Genomic DNA, 25,861 nt, shown 5'->3' on the forward strand with positions numbered 1-25,861 from the left:
TTTGCCATGCTTTTTTCGTTGGTTCTGCAACAACGATCTAGCCAGTTTTGTGTACTATGGGGGATCAGTACCATCACATATTAATTTATGTGGTACTCTCTCAATTACTGTCGATACTATCTCTCTGAAAACATTCCACAACTTTTCTACACTTACGTGATCAGATCGGAAGAATACTGGTAATTTTTTTATAGTATCCAACCATTTATCACTTTTTGGGGGAAGCAGCGAACGGTGAACGGACTAAGTTTTCTTTGGTTTACCAGTTTAATTTAATATTTTGATTCTGTGTATCTTGAAACTGAGGTAGTCAAAAATTTTCAATCTTTGTTCGATTTCTACGTTTACCACAGGAAATAACAGAAATAAAAAGCCAAAAATCGGTTATTTCAGAAACCGGTTATTTTTAGCGGTTTTTAACAGTCCAGTTAGATGATGCTGGAAAAAAAACGATACAACTGAAAATCAGTTGTTTCAGCGATAACCGCCAACCCTAGTTGTAGGACGTAACAGCAGACATGTTTTGTGGAAAGCAGTGATAAGAAGAAGAGACACGATAAAGAGATATGTGTTAGGACATTAGAGAATAACCTAGAAGTAACAGAGGGAGCTGTAGAGCGTAAAAGCTGTAGGAGAAGACATATTGTAGTATGTTGTTGTTGTTGTCTTCAGTCCAGAGACTGGTTTGATGCAGCTCTCCATGCTACTCTATCCTGTGCAAGCTTCTTCATCTATCCAACAAATAATCGAGTACGTAGGAAGTAGACAAGAGACAAGTAAAAGTGTTTTTCTGGTTGCGAAGTCGGTGTACTGCCATTAAAGGGAGTTGGGCGGTGTGTTGATTAGGTGACTGGCGGACTTGGCGTAGCTCGAGCAGTAACCACTGGGCGCTGCAGTCACTGAGTCACTGACAGTGGCGTCACCACACGCTGGCCGTGACGTCACCGCAACCAGCTGCCGCCGCAAGTGACAGGCGGTCGTGCTCGGCTGGAGCTGCTGCTGGCCCAGTCGGACAGACCGGAAACCATGGAGTCACACGCCGACGAAACACAAACTGGCCAAGCCAGACAGCTCGTCAAGGCCGTGCTTTGGTGTGGCGTGAGACATTGGCGGAACGAGACACAGGTTCACACCCCTGTCCGAAGGCAATGTGACTCACATGGCTATTCCAGGGTGTATACGACCCGGGACAACCGGGAGAAAACCGGCAATTTTTTCATCCGGGAGAAAACCGGGAAAAACCTGGGAATTTTTTGTTTTAGTTTTCAGTTAAATTTTTGTAGTTTTTACTGGTAAGAAACAATACTCTAACAAAGGATGTTACTGTATCCCGCTACTGCAGAATAATACTGCAGCAATAAAACATGTACGAGAGACAAAAAACGAAAATAAAACTTAAAGCGCCGTATACAACAAAAAACACAGTGCTCGTACAAGCGTGTGCGAAGTCATCATAAAGATCTACTAAACTGGGTGTCCTGGCATATAGATAAGTACAAAATCAAAAAATACATTATGGTAGATAGGTACCATTCATGTTTTCACAACCATAGTACAGTTGAGCTACAGAATAAACAACAATGCTGTTGTTAGAGGTGCAGTGAGCATAATGTGAAAATATGCTACAGAAGTAACTGGTTGTCTGGTGGTCAAAAATGAATTCATCTAATCGTCTCCAAGCATAATTAACGCCACAACTGTCTTTTGTAACTCAGTAATTTGCATAGGAGTGTAAAGAACAAAGTGCGGCTAGTGTAGGCAAGTAAGCTGTCTGATGTAATCCGACGGACGGAGTGTTCGCAACGTTTTGAGTAAAGCGAGGCAGGCATCACAGTGCTTGTGATGGTGGTGGCGCCGTGGTGGGAACAGCAGAACGGAACAGGGAGGATGCGATTACTGGCGGCCCTAAGGCGTCGTCCGGCGCATACGGAAGCAGCGGCTCGAGTCCGGCCCACCCAGGTCGTGTCGGCGATGTCTGTCGTACTCCTCCTCTACTCCTGGTCTACTCAGCACTGCGGGGCGCGGTAGCGGCGGCGCCAACTCAGCCGTCTGCAGCACTCAGCAGGGGAGGAAGCTCACAGACGCTGGTATACCCACTTTTCTACAGTATCCACCTTACACTGATGTGGCAAAGCATTGTGACCACTACCCGACGCGAGATGGAATACCGCCTGGTGGCGCAGCTGGCACGTGATACCGTGATTAAGGAGAACAGAGACTAGTGGGGATTCAAGAGGTACGATACAGACCGCAAATGGGGATCTTCACTGACATAAGTGACCCTTACAGATGTCAGATTAAGACACAAAGGAACGAGACACATTGGCTGCGAGTGGGCTTTGATTAAAATCAACGGAGAAAGATGGAAATTTTTGCCTCACCGGGATTCGAACCTGCGTACTAGGCAGAAGCTCTGACCACTACGCCATCCGGACGCAATGGTCAACAGAATTGCACGGACTACCCTACCACACCTCAGACCCAAATTCATGACTGATCGACACACTACTAACGTTGTGCCCCTTGACTGCTGTTCAAATGGCTCTGAGCGCTACGGTACTTAACTTCCGAGGTCATCAGTCCCCTAGAACTTAGAACTACTTAAACCTAACTAACCTAAGGACATCACACACATCCATGCCCGAGGCAGGATTCGAACCTGCGACTGTAGCGGTCGCGCGGCTCCAGACTGTAGCGCCTAGAACTGCTCGGCCACTCCGGCCGGCTTGACTGCTGTCCTCGTTATTTGCGATTCCCGTAAGAGTTCGAGCCTGGTGTTCATCCGCGCTGAAGAGATCGTTGCCCGTCTTCGCCTTGATATACAGAGTGGTCCATTGATCGTGTCCGGGCCAAATATCTCACGAAATAAGCGTCAAACGAAAAAACTACAAAGAACGAAACTTGTCTAGATTGAAGGGGGAAACCAAATGGCGCTATGGTTGGCCCGCTAGATGGCGCCACCATAGCTCAAACGGATATCAACTGCGTTTTTTTAAATAGGAACCCCCATTTTTTTGTTACATATTCGTTTAGTACGTAAAGAAATATGAATGTTTTAGTTGGACCACTTTTTTCGCTTTGTGATAGATGGCGCTGTAATAGTCACGAACATATGACTCACAATTTTAGACGAACAGTTGGTAACAGGCAGGTTTTCTAAATTAAAATACAGAACGTAGGTACGTTTCAACGTTTTTTTTCGGTAGTTCTAATGTGATACATGTACCTCTTGTGAACTTATCATTTCTGAGAAAGCATGCTATTACAGCGTGATTACCTGTAAATACCACATTAATGCAATAAATGCTCAAAATGACGTCCGTCAACCACAATGCACTGGCAATACGTGTAACGACATTCCTCTCAACAGCGAGTAGTTCGATTTCGTAATGTTCGCACATGCATTGACAATACGCTGACGCATGTTGTCAGGCGTTGTCGGTGGCTCACGATAGCAAATATCCTTCAACTTTCCCCACAGAAAGAAATCCGGGGACGTCAGATCCGGTGAACGTGCGGGCCATAGAATGGTGCTTCGACGACCAATCCACCTGTCACGAAATTTGTTATTCAATACCGCTTCAACCGCACGCGAGCTATGTGCCGCACATCCAACATGTTGGAAGTACATCGCCATTGTGTCATGCAGTGAAACATCTTTTAGTAACATCGGTAGAACATTACGTAGGAAATCAGCATACATTTTACCATTTAGATTGCCATCGATAAAATGGGGGCCAATTATCCTACCTCCCATAATGCCGCACCATACATTAACCCCTCCAAGGTCGCTGATGTTCCTCTTTTCGCAGCCATTGTGGATTTTCCGTTGCTCAATAGTGCATATTATCCCGGTTCACGTTACCGCTGTTGGTGAATGACGCTTCGTCGCTGAACAGAGCGCGTGCAAAAAATCTATCATCGTCCCATAATTTCTCTTGTGCCCAGTGTCAGAACTGTACACGCCGTTTGAAGTCGTCGCCATGGAATTCCTGGTGCATAGAAATATGGTACGGGTGCAATCGATGTTGATGTAGCAGTATCAACACCGACGTTTTTGAGATTCCCGATTCTCGCGCAATTGGTCTGCTACCGATGTGCGGATTAGCCGCGACAGCAGCTAAAACACCTACTTGGGCAACATCGTTTGTTGCAGATCGTGGTTGACGTTTCACATGTGGCTGAACACTTCCTGTTTTTTTAAATAACGTAACCATCCGGCGAACGGTCCGGACATTTGGATGATGTCGTCCAGGATAGCACACGCCCTTTGGGCATTTTGATCACAATAGCCATACATCAACACGACATCGACCTTTTCCGCAATTGGTAAGCGGTCCATTTAACACGGGTAATATATCACGAAGCAAATACCGTCCGCACTGGCGGAATGTTACGTGATACAACGTACTTATACGTTTGTGACTATTACAGCGCCATCTATCACAAAGCGAAAAAAGTGTGCCAACTAAAACATTCATATTTCTTTACGTACTACACGAATATGTAACAAAAAATGGGGGGTTCCTATTTAAATAAACGCAGTTGATATCCGTTTAACCTATGGCAGCGCCATCTAGCGCGCCAACCATAGCGCCATTTGGTTTCCCGCTTCAAGCTAGATGAGTTTCGTTATTTGTAGTTTCTTCGTTTGATGCTTATTTCGTAAGATATTTGCCCCGGTCACTATCAATGGACCATCCCGTATATGTTACGTATATGACCATTCAGATTTATTTGGTCCGGTGCCTGGAAACGAGCATATCGGAAACGGCTTGTCGTCCGTTCGTGTGCTGCTGTCATGCGCATCTGTGGAAATTAAAAGAACGACGGTGAAATCACGAGTAGGCGACAGGGTGTTTAAGGTTCTTGGCTCATCACAGAAGGGGGAGGTCGGTGGCTTTCTCCATCTCTAAAGCAGTCTGACTACATATTGCATTTCTCGTCTTGTTTCAACGAAAATTTCGGTGACCACCGCTCGGCACACATTGTTGAACGTGGTGCTCCGCAGCAGAGGACGCCGACCTGTTTCCTTGTTGACCCAGCGACATCGTCAATTGCGATCGCAGTGGACACGGGATCATTGAGTGTGGACAGTGGGAATAAAAGCATGTCGCTTGGACCGTAGAATCGAGTTTCTTCTTGCACCATGTCGGTCGTACTGTCCGGATGCGCTGTCATCGAACTAAACATCTGCTCCAGATAAGCACCGTGCCACTGACGCAGACCAATGCCGACAGTATTTTCCTCCTCTCTCTCTCTCTCTCTCTCTCTCTCTCTCTCTCTCTCTCTGTGTGTGTGTGTGTGTGTGTGTGTGTGTGTGTGTGTGTGTGTGTCGGGGGGGAGGGGGGGCATTCACCCGAGCTTGCTTGGGCCATGTAGTACTAGTAATTGCAGATGAAGAAGGCACCATGGCAGCTGTTGACATTCTTGCTGACCACCTGCATCCAGTCATATTTGATCAAGACAGTTAGATTGATGCAGTATTTCTTGATTTCCGAAAAGACTGACTCGGTACCATATCTGCGCTCATTATCAAAAGTGCTATCGTGTGCGATATCAGACAGAATTTATGATTTTCCTTAGAACGCAGCATGTTATTTAGGATGGAGAATCATCTATTGACGCAGAAGTAACTTCGGGTGTTGACCACCTCGGTAACTGCGGGGTCAGCGTGGGGGATTACTTACCGAAGGGATCTGGGCTCGATTCCCAGCCGGGTAGGACATTCTTTCCGCTTGGAACTGGGTGTTGTATTGTCTTTATCTTCATATCATCATAACTGACACGAAAATCGCTTCCGTGGCGTCACATGACAATTCAGAGACTTTGTAACTTCGTACGAGGGTATGGCTTGACCTTAATGAATATTCTGAATTGTGGAAGCTCACTGTCATATCGTCTTTCTACTGTTGACATGGCTGTATCGGCACGTACCGAAAGCGAATAAATTAAAAAAAAATCGGGCGATCGCCAGGGAAGTGTGTTTTGCGGACAATGTTAATAAAAACCTCAGACTTTTTGCAGATGATGCAGCTATCGGTAATGAAGTACTTCCTGAAACAAGGTGCACAAATATTCAGTCCATCTTGACAAGATTTCAAAGTGGCAGCTTGCTTCAGATTTTAAGAAATGTATACGTCACAAAACAAGAAAACGTAGTATCGTATGGGCTACAGTGTCAATGAGTGACATTTGAAATCGGTCAACTCATACGAATTCGTGGGTGTAATATTTTGTAGGGATACGAAATGGAGCGATCGCACAGGTTCAGTCGTAGGTAAAGCAGACTTCGGTTTATTGGTAGTATAGTAGGGAAATTTCAATCAGTCTACAAGGGAGAATTGCTCAAGTGTCAAATAGGACTAACAGGGGATATTGAACGTATGCAAAGAAGGGCAGTACCCAGTACGAGTGGTCATAGGTTTGGTTGCCCAGTGGGATAGAGTCACAGAGGTGCTGAAAGAAGTGAAATTACAGGCTCTTGAAGATAGACGTAAACTATTCCGAGAACGTTTGAAGAACCGGTTTTAAATTATGACACTAGGAATGTACTATAACCCCCTGTACGTATCGTGAGAACAAGATTAATTACAGCAGGCACAGAGACATTTAAACAGTCGTTCTTCCCGCGCTCCATACATGAAAGGAACGGGAAAAAACCGCAGTAAGTGGTACAGTGGGAAGTGCCATTTGCCATCCATTTCACTGTGACTTCCAGAATATAGGTGAAGATGTGTTCCCCGACGACAATGGTATCTTCCAGAAAGATAACTGTCCGTTTCTCAAGGCCAGAATTGTGCTACCTTTGTTTGAGGAGAATGGTGCTGGACTCAAGTAGATGTGGCCACCAAATTCGCCTTATCTCAAACCTATGGAACACTTAGATTGTATTACGACCGCTGGATGTTGACTGTGCTCTTTTCAAGGCATCATAACGGAAGGACACAAGTTGCAAATTTTTCGCGAAGCCGCTTACTTCCTTGCTCACTTGTTGAGTTCATACTATGATTTGGAACGTGCTTTTTTCGAATATGTTGACATTGTTCTTCACTTAAACCTTCTGTTATTCGCTGCATTGCTCAAATTACAGCCATTTTCTCTTTCTGTATCGTTTCTTCATGCTGCATTATTTCTTTGTGATTTTGGTAAAAACTCTTACGTTTTGCCATTTTAGTTACATACAATCCATTTCTATTCGTTGCTAAAATAGTAATGCATTCGGACCGAACTTTTTGGAAGTAAAGCTGTGTAGAACATTTTGTGTCACTCACACAACTCTGTTAAATCAGCGCCACAATCTGCCACTGGAAACGTTTTGCAGAAAAGCTATCGATCAACACAACCATATGGGAATGGCAGCTGGTGGTCGTGGAGAAAAGTGGATGTTTACGAATACACACTCTAATACAACAGTAATAAAACCAACAAACTGCAGGGACTGATTCCTGACTGGGAATGGGGCAAAAAAGGTCCTATGAACATGTGTCTGGAAATGGAGGGTGTGCATCCAATGACAAGTCGTCCCAGAACACAGTACAGAGCTGCATCACATCCATGTCACAACAGATGTTCAAAATGGCCTCCATGGGGTTACAGATTATAGGGATAGTAGCTGTTGTCATGCAGGACACATACACACACACACACACACGATAGTACTTTGGTTTACACCATGTTGGCGGGCGACTTGTCTGGAGCTTGTGCTGGGGTTCGTCTCAATATCCTGTAGAACCCGGTCCTCCAAATCTGATGTACGCACAGACCGCCGCTTCCCTGCACGTTCGTCTGTCTGAAAGCACCCTTGATCACACAAACGCCCAAAAAGGGCGATGTCTGTGAGGGTACTTGTTTCGGTATAGTAGTGGTGCCTCTCCACCTTTTCCGTCTGCTTGGCCGTATACAAACACCATCTGGGCTTGTTCCCGACATTAATGTCGGACCATTCTGCTGCTTACAGTACGCTGCGGCATTCAGACAGCCTACAACACACGAGGAACACGCGGCAAGTGGTCAGAGGAACTGTTATTCGTGAGCAAACGCGGCAACGATGCTGTTCCGGACACATGTTCATAGGCCCTCTTTTCCTCCATTTTCAGTCAGGAATCTGTCCGTGTAGTTTGTCGGTTTTATTAATGATCAGCCAGTGTATACATGATATCTGGTGTTTTAATTCATATCATTCCTGACTATAAATGAGACAAAATTGTGGGTGTTCTACAGTATGTATTTAGCTTACTGGGTTTCAAAGAAATTGGTTCAAATTGCTCTGAGCACTATGGGACTTAACATCTGAGGCGATCAGTCCCCCAGAACTTCGAACTACTTAAACCTAACTAACCTAAGGACATCACACACATCCATGCCGGAGGCAGGATTCGAACCTGCGACCCTAGCGGTCGCGCGGTTCCAGACTGTAGCGCCTAGAACCGCTCGGCCACCCCGGCCGGCCTAACTGGGTTTCAGCGTACAAGACCACCAAAAGACAACAACTGTTGTCAGAGAGGATGCAGTGCTCGTGAACAACACTCAGAGAAGTGTTACGCTTGTTCCTCAGTATTATTCAGCAAGTAAATAAGTTAATCTTGTAGAAACAGCCATAGTTCTAGTGCCTGTCTTTTACAGTTACGAAGTTTTTGTACCAAGCAGCAACGGAAGAAGTGAAGTTATCCGTGCCTATTTTTCGCGCAGTGGTGAGTGGTTCAGGTTCGCAGTTTTGATGAAAAAATGGTTCAAATGGCTCTGAGCACTATGGGACTTAACTGCTGAGGTCATCAGTCCCCTAGAACTTAGAACTACTTAAACCTAACTAACCTAAGGACATCACACACACCCATGCCCGAGGCAGGATTCGAACCTGCGACCGTAGCAGTCCCGCGGTTCCGGACTGCAGCGCCAGAGTTTTGATGACTTGATGGGTTTAAGCAGGCGGGTGATATCAGCAATTGCAGTACTTTAGTTTTCGTTCCCGCTGCCGTGCACATCTTGCTACTTGTGTGCCGTGGTATTAGCCGGGGGAGAAGTTTTCCGTGACGGGCAGCTAGCTGGCTGGCTGGCTAGGTGGGCTCCCATCGCTGTGGCTGTGGTGTTGGCGGCGGCGGCGGCGGTATCTTATCTGCTGCGGCCGGCAGCACTTCCGCACAATGCGATGCGCTGCGCTGGCTCGTCCCTTCCCGTCCCGTCCCGGCGCCGCCAGTAAACACCGACACAGCCGTGTCTGTCGCCTGCCTACCACACACACAGAGCAAGTGCGCAGAGGGTAGCCTGCCTTGTTCAACGTGTTAATGGCAGAGCTTCTATCTCACATGCTACCCGCGCTACCACACACTGCCGTAGATGTGCACTTGTCTCGCTTGTGTGGTACGGCTGTAGTGGTTGGCCTCACAGGGGGTGCGCTTGGTAGAGCCCTCCGTGGCCCTGAGACGCGTGCACCGTAATACAGTATTATATTATGGCGTGTAGCTGTCTTTAGCACTAAACCCAGAGACAGTCTACCTGTCTTAATGGCGTCGCGTCCCTCGAGCTGTTGATAAGTCAAAGAGCTGCTATTTATTGCCCAGAAAAAAACTGATTTGATAAAGTTATAGTGTTGGAGGTTTTAATGTAGGGGAGAGTCGTGGAGTATTGCTTGGTGGCTCTACTGTGTAACTGCGGTGCTTAATCGGAATATTAGTATACTATTCTCTAACCTCAAGACATCTTCTATGAATAGCACAGTGTAATGATTTTTATCCTTTATTTATAGTGCGTAATAACATCGAAAGTAAAATAGCTACAATTACAAGCCTTGTAAAAAGTATCTTGCAACATTGTCCATTGTCTTTTCTGTGATAATATCGGTTATTATTCGTATACTCCACTGATACTTATTGAATAGTAGTAGAACACATAAGCGTGGAAAGTTATTGTTACTATTTCAGATCAACTCACCAATATTTAGCTCACTGTATTACAGAGATCGCAAATAAAATACATAATGCCGGCCGAGGTGGCAGAGCTGTTCTAGGCGCTACAGTCTGGAACCGCGCGACCGCTACGTTCGCAGGTTCGAATCCTGCCACGGGCATGGATGTGTGTGATGCCCTTAGGTTAGTTAGATTTAAGTAGTTCTAAGTTCTAGGGGACTGATGACCTCAGAAGTTAAGTCCCATAGTGCTCAGAGCCATTTGAACCAAAATACATAATAGTCTCTTGATCCACACATCCAATATGCGCCCAGTGATACATCATCGAATACACTTTATTGCTTAACAACAATATTATAATTAAAATTAAAAAAGCCTTGTTAAGAAATAACATGCTCACAATAACTTAAAGAAGTTGAACACGCTCAATTCTTTAACAACGAACTTTAACAATTGATATTGTTAAGAACAGGGCTTGAAACAGGGAGTATACAGTCGAGAAATACAACTAAGATGTCACACCAGCTAGGCGTAGTTGCAAGCGGGTTCAACAAACAGAGTTAAAATGAATTACAAATGACTGCCACTATATGTAATGCCAATGTCCAAGTATCCACGTTAAATAAGTGAATAACGCCCATCCAGAATACAGAAAGGATAACAAATCACTCCACTGATTGTGGCTGTTGGAAAGCCCTTAACAATTTATAAGCTTCAATAAAATCCCCTTAAGCAATAAAACACACAATCCTCCAAAATACAAGCAAAGCTGGGAGGGCACACAATTGGCAGAAACATTGACAATGACCTTTAAATAAACATGCAACTGCCCAAAATACAAGATAAGCAGTGAAATATAGCGAGTGGCTATAGTGGCCAGCAGGGAACAACGAGGTAAGTTTCACAATGAGTGGAGTGGGTAAAACGAAGGCTCAACAGTTAATATTCACAAGCAAAAGGTCTTAAAACTTAACACGCTCCAAAAGTAGCAATAAGGGTGTCAGGTTTAAACGAGTAGTTAAAGAGGAGGTTTAGCGAGGAGGAGCTTCAGGCTTGCAGAACACGCTTTAAACCTCTGATGTTTCTGGATTCACCAAACAGGATAGAGTAATACTTCCCGATTAATTGACGACTCTCCGCCGTGACAAGTATCAAACGATGAACTTACTTCACTTGAGCCAACAAGATGCGGCTGGTATAGGCACCAGATTGCGGCTATCTCAGACGTCGTGGAACGACAGAAGTGCCGCCGCCGCCGCCGCCGCCGCCGCAGCAGCAGCAGCAGGAAGCAAACACGTCTCTGTTCCAGGCCGAGCGGACAGGAACGCGTCGTCCGCTGCTAAAACTAACCTGCCAGCACACATCAGAAGGGAACAGTAATCTGCCCAAATAAGGCTACACGCGAGAATGCCTAAGATGCAGGAAATCTCAGCTTATCGCGGAAGCAATTACACATAAAAGTTACAAGCTTAACACTGCTTAAAATTACTTGTAAATTATAAGGTGAAGTATCAGCGCCAGCTAATTCAGTGACTAAGGCACACTCATCTACAAGGGTACCTTGCCTCCGATACAGACTGTGTTACAAATTCAGTTTCATCAAGTCAACGTACGACAAAGAATATTCGTACACTTGCACGGAATATGGTCTGGAAGAACAAATTATCATCAGTTACACTGACCGATGTGATACACACAATCACTCGGAGGCGCTTTAATATGACTGGTCCCATTCACATTAACATAGGCGTGGCCTTACGATAACAAGTACCCAAAAAATAAAAAAAAACAACACTTAACTCCACTCAGGTATGAAGGCGCCATAACTTCCAGGATTCCAAGCCGGGGTGTTATTGCCTCCGATCCGTACAAGCGGTCTTCGAGGTGCCGTATATTTTAAGCTTGCGGAGTAGACCGGGGAACATGCCGACCAGGTTTCACGCTTTGTCCACTGCTCTTCCCGCAACTCACCGCTACCAGTCTTTAATCCAGCCGTCAAGGTTTGCCTCCGACCGATTTAACCACTTGCGGCTTCTCGAGGCCCGTACCGGACAGCAGGAGTCCCCCAAAAGCAACAAAAAGCAACAACGTGCCCTCCAGCTAGCTTCCCTTCCAACACCCGCCAAACCAACAACACACGCCTCGACCAAAGACGCTAGTCCCAAACATACGATCAGATCGATGTCGGCAACCCAGGTAGTTAGTGGCGCCAGTGTAATGCCATGCCGCCAAAATTAACGCTGGCTCACTCAGCCTCTACATTTGGTACGCAACACTCAGTCTTCTTCACATGATTTCAAGCACGTAATGCACTTTTCAGTCTCTCGTGCTGACCCATTATTTCCAGTAAATTCCTGTTTTCTTTGCCGCTTTGTACACTACTGGCCATTAAAATTGCTACACCACGAAGATGACGTGCTACAGACGCGAAATTTAACCGACAGGAAGAAGATGTTGTGATATTCAAATGATTAGCTTTTCAGGGCATTCACACAAGGTTGGCGCCGGTGGCGACACCTAAAACGTGCTGATATGAGGAAAGTTTCCAATCGATTTCTCATACACAAACTGCAGTTGCCCGGCTTTGCCTGGTGAAACGTTGTTGTGATGCCTCGTGTAACGAGGAGAAATGCATACCATCACGTTTTCGTATTTGATAAATGTCGGATTGTAGCCTATCGCGATTGCGGTATATCGTATGGCGACATTGCTGCTCGCGTTGGTCGAGATCCAATGACTGTTAGCAGAATGTGGAATCGGTGGGTTCAGGAGGGTAATAAGGAACGCTGTGCTGGATCCCAACGGCCTCGTATCACTAGCAGTCGATATGACACGCATCTTATCCGCATGGCTGCAACGGATCGTGCAGCCACGTCTCGATGCCTGAGTCAACAGATGGGGACGTTTGCAAGACAACAACCATCTGCACGAACAGTTCGACGACGTTTGCAGCAGCATGGACTATCAGCTCGGAGACCATGGCTGCGGTTACCCTTGACGCTGCATCACAGACAGGAGCGCCTGCGATGGTGTACTCAATGACGAACCTGGGTGCTCGAATGGAAAAACGTCATTTTTTCGGAATAATCCAGGTTCTATTTACAGCATCATGATGGTCGCATCCGTGTTTGGCGACATCGCGGTGAACGCACATTGGAAGCGTGTATTCGTCATCGCCATACTGGCGTATCACCCGGCGTGATGGTATGGGGTGCCATTGGTTACACGTCTCGGCCAACTCTTGTTCACATTGACGGCACTTTGAACAGTGGACGTTACATTGCAGATGTGTTACGACCCGTGGCTCTACCCTTCATTCGATCCCTGCGAAAACCTACATTTCAGCAGGATAATGCACGACCGCATGTTGCAGGTCCTGTACGGCCCTTTCTGGATGCAGAAAATGTTCGACTCCTGCACTGGCCAGCACATTCTCTAGATCTCTCACCAATTGAAAAGTCTGGTCAATGGTGGCGGAGCAACTGGCTCGTCACAATACGCCAGTCACCACTCTTGATGAACTGTGGCATCATGTTGAAGCTGCATGGGCAGCTGTACCTGTACACGCCATCCAAGCTCTGTTTGACTCAACGCCCAGGCGTATCTGGGCCGTTATTACGGTTCAAATGGTTCAAATGGCTCTGAGCACTATGGGACTCAACTGCTGAGGTCATTAGTCCCCTAGAACTTAGAACTAGTTAAACCTAACTAACCTAAGGACATCACAAACATCCATGCCCGAGGCAGGATTCGAACCTGCGACCGTAGCGGTCTTGCGGTTCCAGACTGCAGCGCCTTTAACCGCACGGCCACTTCGGCCGGCCGTTATTACGGCCAGAGGCGGTTGTTCTGTGTACTGATTTCTCAGGATATATGCACCTAAATTGCGTGAAAATGTAATCACATGTCAGTAGTAGTATAATATATTTGCCCAATGAATACCCGTTTATCGTCTGCATTTCTTCTTGGTGTAGCAATTTTAATGGCCAGTAGTGTAATTGGCTTTCCATTGCCACCCTTTGCGTGTTTATTCTATTGTGAAACACCCTACTTAAGTTCAGCTATCGTCGACTTTTCTCCAGAAACTATTTTTTTCCTCCTCTAATCTCTCCCCTTCGTCAGCGATCTTCCTCTTTTCTAATTGTTGAGAACGCTGCAGCTGCCTTCCTCACGGTTATTTTGTTAGCCGCAGCCATGCCCACAGCCACTTACATGCACTCTTCTTTCAATTTTCCTCTTAATTTTTTCTCATTCTCCAACCTTTTAGTTTGAAAAGAAGTAAAAACAAGGATATATAATTTAAAAATTGAAATTACTTCTGACCGGTACTGAAAGATAATGGGGTGTCCTATACTAAATGACAAACACGCAATAAGATTTAGTCATATTGTACGTTCATTTATAGGAATTATCATGAAACATTTCTTAGGTGTCGTTCCGTACATAACAAAGATAACCGAAATGTAGCAGCGAAATTAATCACTGACCTTCAAGAGGGGTACCACAGACAACAAACTATATTGCAGACGCTAAGGCCTACAGCGATCACCATTAAGCACTCAGAGAAAACACTGGAGAGCGGAACTAGATATTCGACTCCAGTGCACATAGATATACAGGCTTGCTTGTGCATACTGTACACTTCTGCCATTGGAGGTGTAAAGGGAAATCACTGTAGTGGCCCATACTGTAAGCCATCCGCTACTGGACGACTCTCCCCTAAGTTGTATTCATCAATAATAACACAGTTTCTCTCGAGTGCTCTATTTTCAAATGATTAATAAATAGAGACATTAAATGTGCCTGCTCCAGAAACGTAAATACAGCGCGCTACATTCTATAATTTTCACAGAATGTTGCATGTGAACCCTGGCTGTTGATTTCAGTTACCCTTTCCAAAACACCATTCAATACAGGTAATACATTTCCATCCCTACAATTAGAATGGTACAACTATATCCATCATATTGATGAAAATGTATATATAATCTCTTTCAGCTGACAGTTGTTAGTACGAAGTGGGGTTTTAAAGCTAACGACTATATTTTGTACAGTATGTATTCGGTACCGTCCAGGCACATGCCCATTACAAAATGTTACTAGACGTCATTACGTTTGAAGCGTCTAAAGCATGATGAGCAATCAGTACCCAAGTTTTGTTGACAAATGACTGACGCGATAGACAGTGGACTGGGAGCAGCAGACAGGTATGGGCCGAACGGTTACTTTGCGATATTGGATATCGTGGAAAAAGTTTTGTCTCGGCGGCAGACTTGGTTTCATAGTTCTGAATGTAAAGTGCCGTGTAGCGGTAGCTTTTCCATGATAGCTTACAGAGGTTGGACAAAAATACGGAAACACCAGAAACACAGAATACTGTGGAGGAACCTAGTTGGCGCTCAATACAGCTTCGAGGCCTCTCACAGTGGATAAAACAAGGGTCTGTATGGTTTACAAGGGAATTTTGTACCTGCTTACAGCAGCACCATGGGTCAGGTCTGATCAGCCGAAATGGTCACGTAAGGCTTGCCAGTGATGCGATTTTCGGAGTAACAATCGAGCCCACGGAATACCACGGTATGGCTGCCGAAAGCGTCACTGAATTGCCGTTGTATAAACTCGACCAGAAGTTGCAAACAGCGTGAAACAAGTCTCATCCTTCTACATGTTCGTTCCATTGCTCCGTAATCCAGGTTTTACGGCTTCGGCACCACGTTTTCCTTTTAACGGGCATTTGCATCACTGACAAGAGGTTTTGGAATTGCAATTCGCAACGTGATTTACTGCTTATAGAGCTCCCTTCGTGTTATTTTCGAGCTGACGGAATTGTTGAATGTGACGTTCAGTCCCGCAGTAACTTTTGCAGCTATCGTCGTCTTATTTTTCGTCACAATCCACTTCAATGACCGTCCGCTTTGGTGACTCAGCACATACTTTGTCCGCGTTGTGACAGCGGATGGTGTTTTCCGCTTTCCCTCTATGATACAAATCTTTTGCACGGTGTCTCTTTAAACATAAAACAGTTCTGCTGCCTTTATTATGGAAGCACTCATCATACGAGCACCAACAATTTACCCACGTTAGGATATACTTAGCTCCGACATACCGCACTCTCAGCTACAGACACCATTGTTGTGGTCACGCCTGACCCTTGGAAAACACAGAGGACATTGCACAATTGCCGTTCGTGGTCAGACACAACAGTGCAACATCCAAGCTTGGCTAACTTCATTTACGTGTAAGCATGCATTTCTCATTGTATTTCCATATTTTTTCCAACCTCCCCTGGGAGGTTTGTCTACTTCTATTTTTGTCATAGAGGGGATTTGAGATTACACAACTAAATGACGGATATAACTTTCCTGAGCACTTTTACTCTGTTGACTCGAAAACGAGGGAAATGATAGTGTGGAGGTCGCGACAGAGAGTGAAATTCTGATGGAAATAAAGTATCATACGCAGACGACTTTATTTTTGTTGCGAACCTTCCTCTGACTGAATGATGATTGTGCGCTATTATCGTCTCTCCCCTTGGCAAAACAACTACGCGCGGGAAAGAGTAGTAGGCGTATGTAATGATTTTGGTAGTCTGAGTCAGTCGGGACGCATGCGACAGCATTTCAAAACACCGCGCATAGAAACGGAATTTTTCCTGGGCTCATATCTTGTGTTCTGTTGGCGATAAAAAGGTAGGGTCAGCCGTTTTGGATAGCCCTTAGCCTAGGACCATTAGTAAACCCAGCAGAACGATCGTCTTACTGTAACTATCCTTCAGCACAGGGCCAAAGTTTGAATATTATACATTTCCTTCAGCTTAGGTAAATGGAGAAAATCGGTTGATTTTTTTTCACACTATATGTGGTCTGTGGTGCGTCTTAAGCGACTAATGAAAGAACCATTTAGTTCATGGGCGCTTCCTGAGAAAACCCAAAAACATGGTTTTTTGGTGCCGAATCCGAGCCTCGGATTGTAAAACAGCTATGCACAGCAAATGGCTGTATTTTTTACGGTGTATCCCTAAAATCCCGATCTCGAGCAAGTTTAAAAATTTTCTTAGTGACCGTATCCGGTTCTGAGATACAGAAGTTCAAAGTTACTCTACTTGTACATGTAAAATATGCGCGTAAAGTCCAGTGTGAGACAAAAACATAGTTTATAAAGTGACGCAGCACGGAGAAATATTGCGTAAAGTGTCTTCGTTATCATCTGGGAACCCCATGATGTAGTACTGAAGCATATGCAAAAATTTTTTTACGTAAAATCCGGTCTGAGGTGTAAAATTAGTTTCGCCTTATTTCAATTCCACATAAGTAAAGTATCATAGTTTTACTGACCCATATATTTCGTTTCATATGAGTTACATGCCCTGCTGCAACGGAAAAATACTCCTATCAGAGCACAAAAAATGCGAATATGTTCCCGTTTATTTAAAAGACTAACTGAAAAGTGGGGAAGCAGCTGCCTCATTGTGCCTTTCTCGGTACCTTTAAAAATTTCCCAAAAATTTTGGCATTGAACATATTGATGACAGTGATAGAGGCAAAGAAACGGAAAAGTATTAAATACTGGAAGATAATAGGAGTGGTTGTGTCATGGAAAGAGCGAAGGAGACAGTGGGACTATGAGAGAATGGCACTGTGAGAGAAAGAAAGGGACACAGTGGCAGTGAAACATAATCGAGAGTGACAGAACAGTGCTAGGAAAAGAGTGGAGGAGACAGTGCTAGGAGCGAGGAAGAGAGAGACAGTGATAGTGAAAAGAGACAGCAACAGTGGGAAGGAATGAATGAGATAGTGAGACAGAGCAAAAGGGAGACGTGACAGTGAGAGGACACAGTAGTAGTACGACAGAACGAATGACACTCTGCTTGTGAGACAGGAGACATTGACAGAGAGTCACAAAGAGATAGTGTCAGCGAATGAGTGAGTGAGTGAGTGAAAATGGACAAGTGAGAGTGGAAGGGTACGAGAGACTTATGGCGATGGAGCACTGGGTGTGAGCGAGTTGCAGTTAGGGGAGGTCGTGAGAGTACAAGGTGAGTTGCATGTTAGAAAGAGCGCGAAGGTTTTTGTATGCCAAAATTTTTAGGAACATTTTTAATGGTGTTCAGGAAGATAGAATGAAGCAGCTTCTATCCCACTTTTCATTCAGCCTTTTAAACCAGGAGCTTAGAAGCTGCGATAGGAGCAATTTTCCGTTAGGAACTACTTGATCCGCTAAGAATAGGAAGACTACCGAACCGGCATTAAGTGTGCAACGAAACGTTCAGCAGGCAGTAACTTAGCGGTACTATCAGTCACGTGGAATATTCCTTACTTGCGTTAGTAACGAATACGTGGGATATGCTAGAACCCTAACTTGAGACTATGGCCGAATGCGTGTCGTTCACGAAATTATGTGTGTGTGTGTGTGTGTGTGTGTGTGTGTGTCTGAGAGTTGGCAGTGTAAAACTGTGGGCGGTGGATACTCGACAGCAGCGTTCTGGGGCTGAGGCGCTGTGGAGTTGCAGATGGACCGCAACGAGCCGGCCGACCGGAACTCTGGGCGGCGTCTTACCGGCTGCAGCACGAGTGCTGTCACATTATATTACAATAATACTTGTTCCACACATCATGAGTACGACATTTCGCAATGATGTGGAACGCATCAATTAAACATATGGTTTCTTTACACGATATACTTCGCCGCGCGGGATTAGCCGAGCGGTCGCCGGCACGGTAACTCAACGTGTTCGGTCAGGGGGTTCGCTGCCCTCTGTAATAAAAAAATGAGTTAATGGATCAACGACGAACTGAAACGGTTGTCTTGCGACGTCCGCCCCGAGCACATGCAACGAACGAAAACGAACCAAATGAGATTTAAAAAAAAGAAAAGAAAAGGGCCTGTCCAAGGCGCTGCAGTCATGGACTGTGCGGCTAGTCGCGGCGGAGGTTCGAGTCCTCCCTCGAGCATGGGTGTGTGTGTTTGTCCTTAGGATAATTTAGGTTAAGTAGTGTGTTAGGTTAGGGACTGATGACCTTAGCAGTTAAGTCCAATAAGATTTCACACACATTTGAAGATTTTTTTGAACACGATATGATTTTTTTCCAATTATTGCTTCATATCTAAAAATTCAACTGTCGAGCAGAAGGTGCTGTCATTCAGAAATTCGTTTAATGTGATTTTAAATGCAGGTTAATTATCTGCCAGACTTTTAATGTTATTTGGTAAGTTGCCAAAGACTTCTATGGCAGCATAATTCACTCCTTTCTGCACCAAAGTCAGATTTAACCCAGAACACTGACTATCATCCTTTCTTCTATCAATGCACTTTACCATTATTTTTGAATGTTGATGGGTTGTTAATAACAAATTTCATAAATGAATGTACGTATTGCGAAGCTACTATGAATATCCCTAGTTCCTTCAATGTATATCTACAAGGTGATCTTTGGTGGACTCCAGCTATTAATCTCATTCCACACTTTTGTGCGATGAATGAAAACAAGCGTAGAAGGCTGATTTACTGATACGTATACCACCGAATCTTGCAAAAATTCTAATAGCATAAGGAAATGAAATCAAACGTTCTCATAATGCACACACTCAGAAATTTTGAATATTCTGCCTTAGGAACAGACTATTCAAAGTCTGTATTCATCAATAGTGTTATGCCATTTACTGCACAGAATTTTATGAGAGTTCATTTGCAGAGAACCACTTAATAATTTTCTGGAGGACATTATTTTCAGAAGACATTATTTTCAGTTTCTTCAGATAATTCATGTTTGTTGTGTAGCATTACCATACTTGTATCGTCATCAAAAAGAACTAGCTCTGCATGTTCATGAATACAGAGTGGCAAGTCGTTAATACCTTTTAAGAGCAATAAGGGACCCAAGACTGAACAGTGTGGGACACCGTTCTTGGTACCTCCCCAGTTAGAGAACTCTGCTGATTTTTGCGAATTATGTGTACCGTCAATTTCAACCTTTGGCATTCTTCCAGTTAAATATGAATCGCCGGCCAGTGTGGCCGAGCGGTTCTAGGCGCTTCAGTGTGGAACCGCGCGACCGCTACGGTCTCAGGTTCGAATCGTGCCTCGGGCATGGATGTGTGTGATGTCCTTAGGTTAGTTAGGTTTAAATAGTTCTAAGTTCTAGGGGAGTGATGACCTCAGATGTTAAGTCCCATAGTGCTCACAGCCATTTGAACCATTTGAAATATGAATCGAGGACGTCTGCCACCCGACTCTCTAGCAGCCACGAGTCATACCTGACGGGCCAACTCGGGTTATTCTTGTCGCCATGTGAATTATTTAATAGCAACATTCGTAGCCGCTGCAACACAGCCTGTTTTCCCATTGTAAAATCCGCACACGCGTTCCGAAATAGCTTTCCTCTCGAGTTATTCCTTCGGTTGCCATTTCTCCACTGCTAGCGCCACGTTTGGTAGTGGCATCCCTTTGGAGACCGCCGTCATAGCAGCAAACGACCCGCGTCCTTGGAGCCGGCCAGTAGACGCGAGCAGTAACACGTCGTTCTGTCACCTGGCGTGGCAACGGCCCTTGCCTACAGTGCCGGCCGTGGGGCGCAGTCAGGCTCCAGACTTCCAGCCACGGCCGCCGTTGTCTCACATAACGGATTCTGGCAGCACCCTTGCTAATCCCTTCCTGTGTAGCTACCGTCCTGTCTGTCTCATTCACTATCTGAACGTCTCGTCAGTACGACACAGTAGTAGGTCGACGAAATTGGTGGGATCTTCTGTCACAACATTCCAGAAGTAAAAAGGAAAATCCCATACATTTGGTGAGAGACTTGAAACTCAGAAAACACAGGTAGGGTACTGTATAGCTTGCTACCGCAACTAGAAGAAACAATAAGATTCAAACACTTCCAAAGTACAAGAGGATTTGTACACTATCTCATTGGTCTTTTGTTCTCTGTAGTATACTTACTTGCATTGGTTAGGAAGAAGGCTGAGTGCAGACTGCAGCTGTGACCCCAGAGAACATTCACCTGAACACGTGGTATTCACTTCCCCCAACATACGAGGTGTGTTCAAAAAGTAAATTCGAATTCTTCAATTTTGCCCATTTTGTAAACCCAGTAACACGATTTTATTGTTGTTCTTGTTGTTCTAAACATGCCTGAAAAGTATCTGTCTACAGTCTAAGACATTCAGATATGTAGTACACTGTGAGGTGTCACAAACTTTACACGCGTGTTGATAGTCACAATAAATATATATTGCTACACCTAGAAGAAAAGCAGATGATAAACGGGTATTCATTGGACAAATTTATTATACTAGAACTGACATATGATTACATTTTCACGCAGTTTGGCTGCATAAATCCTGAGGAATCACTACCCAGAACAACCACCTCTGGCCATAATAACGGCCCTGATACGCCTCGGCATTGAGTCAAACAGAGCTTGGATGGCGTGTACAGGTACAGCAGTCCATGCAGCTTCAACACGATACCACAGTTCATCAAGAGTAGTGACTGGCGTATTGTGTCGAGCCAGTTGCTCGGCCGCCATTTACCACACTTTTCAATTGGTGAGAGATCTAGAGAATGTGCTGGCCAGGGAAGCAGTCGATCATTTTCTGTATCCAGAAAGGGCCGTACAGGACCTGCAACATGCGGTCGTGCATTATCCTGCTGAAATGTAGGTTTTCGCAGGGATCGAATGAAGGGTAGAGCCACGGGTCGTAACACATCTGAAATGTAACGTCCACTGTTCAAAGTGCCGTCAATGCGAACAAGAGGTGACCGAGACGTGTAACCAATGGCACCCCATACCATCACGCCGGGTGATACGCCAGTATGGCGATGACGAATACACGCTTCCAATGTGCGTTCACAGAGATGTCGTCAAACATGGATGCGATCATCATGATGCTTTAAACAGAACGTGGATTATTCCGAAAAAATGACGTTTTTCCATTCGTGCACCCAGGTTCGTCGTTGAGTACAGCATCGCAGGCGCTCCTGTCTGTGATGCAGCGTCAAGAGTAACCACAGCCATGGTCTCCGAGCTGATAGTCCATGCTGCTGCAAACGTCGTCAAACTGTTCGTGCAGATGGTTGTTGTCTTGCAAACGTCCCCATCTGTTGACTCAGGGATCGAGACGTGGCTGCACGATCCGTTACAGCCATGAGGATAAGATGCCTGTCATGCTAGTGATACGAGGCCGTTGGGATCCTGTCGGTTAAGTTTCGCGTCTGTAGCACGTCATCTTCGTGGTGTAGCAATTTTAATGGCCAGTAGTATAGTATGGGATCTCCTCTCAAACCCATGAATCGATTTCAGGTGAATTTGGCACTCAAACAGCAAAATTCACGAGTATTGATACAGTGTGGATTTTTACCTCATGCCTCTCACTCAGGTGGAGATACGTATTCTGCGCAATAGGTGTGTTGTGTGGGGATAGAAATGGCCTGCCTAATTGAATGATTTGCAGAACAAACTACATTTCAGGGGCTGATATGACTTTCCAGCCCTGACATGTAGGTTGCACTGCACATCAGGCGTGTTGTGTTAGAATCATGTAGGCCTGCCTTATCAACATGCTTTGCAGAGGACCCTACACCTAAGGAGCAAAAAAAAAAAAAAAATTATTTGTAGAGTAGAGGAAGATTGCCTTGCAGGTGCTAGACATGTGAGTGGGCACTGCTGGTGGAAGGTTGAGACGGATAGGAAACAGACAGAGAGAGTAGGAGGTGATGGACAGGCAGAGAGGGGGGAGTAGGAGATGGACAACGGGAGAGAGGCAGAAGAAGGAGGAGGTGGACAGATAGGGGAGGATATGGACAGAGAGAGGGATGAAAGAGAGGGAGATGCGAAACGCAGATGAAAAAGGAAGAGGGGAGGGGGAGAAGGATGTGGGAAGAGGGAGGGGGCATTAAGGCAGTTCGGAGGTAGCGTGCAGAGGAGAAGGACAAAGAGAGGGAGAATGTAACAGATAGAAAAGCTGAGTGAGTGGGAACAAGGAGCTTTAGCGATCGAAGCGTGGGTGAAAAGCTAGTTTTCTTACAAAAATAGATCGGAGAATTCGTGGAAAACTGTGCTATAACAACCGAATATACTGCAGAAAAGTTTTAGATACGTAAATTTTGCTGTCGGTGAGTCTGATATGACTTAAAAGGGATGAGCAGTGGTATAAGTGTTTCAAACGAGACCGTGAAGATGTTTAAAATGACAAGCGCACTGGGAACCCCAGCATATCAACCGATGACACCGTGGAAAATGTGAAACAAATTATTTTGGATGATCCCTTAATCACAGTTAGAGAAGTCGCTGATAATTTTGGCATATCAATCCATATGCCATTGAAATTTTCGGATGTTTAGCGCATGAAAGTGCGAAATCATCATTTTCCCCAGAACTGTTGAATTTCGGACAAACTGAACGGCGTATGCAAGATGTCCGGTAGTAGTTAGCTGACGTCAGTAACGATGCAGAACTCTTGAACGTATTGCAATAGGTGAAGAATCATGAATTTTCGGATATGTCTCGAAACTAAGTTTCAATTGTCTCAGAGGAAGCATTCTAGATAGCCAGGACCGATAAACGGTGGACAAGTGCGGTGAATTGTGAAGTTTACGCTCCCTGTGTTCTTCGATTTTTAACTGTATAGTGCTCCTTCAGTTCTTCCCACAAGGTCGAACGGTCAGTAAAGAGTACTATTCAAAAGGCTAACACGATTTCGCTAAAAAATTGAAATAACCGCATGGATTTGCGGCGAAAGAATTCGAGGCTTTGCGCCAACTTTATTCACCTGCTGAACTTCGTTGCTGGTTCGTAAATTTTCGCCCGTAACCAATAATGTAATGATGCCCCAGTATTCATATTCGCCAGACATTGCTCAATGTGATTTTTTTCTTTCCTAAAAATTGAAAACGTTTAAGAGCCGTCTTTTAAAAGCATAGATGTGATTAAGGACGCATCGTCAAGAGAGCCAAAAGTTCTCCCGAAGATTGATTCCAGTAGTGTTTTGTAGATTGAATAAAGCGCTGTTGTAAGTGTATAATATCTAGTGGTGTATATTTTGAAGATGATAACATTGACAAGGATGAATAAATAAAATTCTCTCCCAAAAATTAATTCTCCTGTTATATTTTGAACAGATCTTGTATCGGTATCGTCGATGTCGGTACTCTAATCTTCTAACCGATACTTTTTTTTTTACCTGATATTTTACCTTAGTGGCTCGTGTTGTGTACTTCAGTGCATACATAATTCACGCTGGAAGAAAATTTACGGGTGGGATGCGCAGTAGAATAGCTGAGCTGAAGATATTACTTCGCAAGCGGAACTTCCTACTGGCCTCCTGGTGGTTTGTGCTGACAGTGAGTGTTATTTCGAAACTTTACAGCGATGCGTAAATCCTCACTCGTCAGCTTATGGAAGTGCTAATGAAATCACGTCCCGTTATCTTTCTGTTGTGCGCGCAGAATAACTGGACGTGTTACGTCACTGGTGGTTGCGTTGGGGCCGCCCACACTATAATAAGCCTCCTAACCACACAGTCATAGCAGGGAAGCGAAATTTACCAGCTGTAGCGACTCCTCACCAAGGGAAACACTACTTTGCTCCGCTACTTACATATTCGTAAAACCGAAAAACGGATAGTGAGATGCATTTTACTTCGATCTGCTGCTTTAAATGGAAAGGACTAAACGACACGTTTCGGAGGGGAGGGGGGGAGTCTTCTGAATTTTTTCTTGCTCACGAAGACCTTCCAAAACTCTCCATCACTCAGCACTAGGTTCTGGTTTTATCCGTTGTACTAACACGTATTGGCCGGCCGAAGTGGCCGTGCGGTTAAAGGCGCTGCAGTCTGGAACCGCAAGACCGCTACGGTCGCAGGTTCGAATCCTGCCTCGGGCATGGATGTTTGTGATGTCCTTAGGTTAGTTAGGTTTAACTAGTTCTAAGTTCTAGGGGACTAATGACCTCAGCAGTTGAGTCCCATAGTGCTCAGAGCCAACTAACACGTATTTCAGCCTTTGGTAAGAGGTATTCTGTACTTCCGCTATTGACGAGGCAAGAATACCTCATTTCTAACGATCACAAGGGAAACTATGTCGCATGTCAGAAGCATACAATCCAGAACACACAAATGCCCAGCTAAGAACTAAAGGAAAATTAAGACAAGTGATGGAATAATTGGAAACCGAAATTTGGCAGCTTGAAGAGTAGTGACGCATCTTCCGACGCCAAAACGGAGCTGGTCCATTTCTCTGCATGGCTAACATATATGTGCGTATTTTGTGCCGTCGCATTCTAACAGCTGCTATGATCGAAGTACCAGACGGCCGCTGTCACAGGGGCTAGGCCTGCGCTAAAAAGAGTGAAGTGCCCTTCCTCTGCCTGTTCCGAGTAGCTAAGTCGACCAGCCGCCTCAGTGTTGTACTGTGGTAACTGGACCAGTGTCGGCGCCCGATGACAAAACGGTTACATGCTTCTAAGAGCTGTCTTGGCGCAGAGACAGTACTTGTGTAGAACTTCCATGGCAAACGGACTACGCTCACAGCAGTGAGCATGTTTGGTGACATTCAAACACACGGTGAGCTTAAGGTGCCAACTGCTATCGTATTTTCTTCGCTAGCTGTCGCATCTAGACGCGTATGAGGGAGAGCAATTCCAGTTAAGACTTCTCAAGAGGGATGCTTCGTAGCCACGGAGGTTCCACTTCGTTGTGGTGCAAAGCGAGTGTAGCATAACTCCCCTTATTGCTGGCTGAACTGCCCACGGCGGTTCCGTCTCTTCAGCCGTAGCACTGTTCCCAGAAGCCATTTCGTTCTTGTTTTAAAGCCAGGCTACACACCAGGCTGACATCTACGTTTTGTAGCTGTTGGGTGCGTCCCAGTGCTGCTTCGCGGCAGGGAAACCTTGCCTCCTCACGGTTACCTTCTGTATTGTACTGTAGCAGTTCCTTCTATGTATGGTCCAAGTTTCATTGAG

General features: G+C 45.1%; 1 protein-coding gene and 1 non-coding gene across 7 annotated transcripts in view; one reads left to right on the plus strand and one right to left on the minus strand.

Moving 5' to 3' along the window:
• The window catches only part of LOC126194700 (focal adhesion kinase 1), a 775,803-nt gene that overhangs the window by 391,603 nt on the left and 358,339 nt on the right, over positions 1-25,861 (plus strand). The window lies entirely within an intron of this gene.
• Positions 8,364-8,447, minus strand: Trnas-gga (transfer RNA serine (anticodon GGA)). The gene is given in 2 exon segments: positions 8,364-8,398; positions 8,408-8,447. It is a non-coding gene; the product is annotated as a tRNA-Ser (tRNA).

This window comes from Schistocerca nitens, chromosome 7, assembly GCF_023898315.1.
Source record: "Schistocerca nitens isolate TAMUIC-IGC-003100 chromosome 7, iqSchNite1.1, whole genome shotgun sequence".
Classification (NCBI taxonomy): Eukaryota; Metazoa; Arthropoda; class Insecta; order Orthoptera; family Acrididae; genus Schistocerca; species Schistocerca nitens.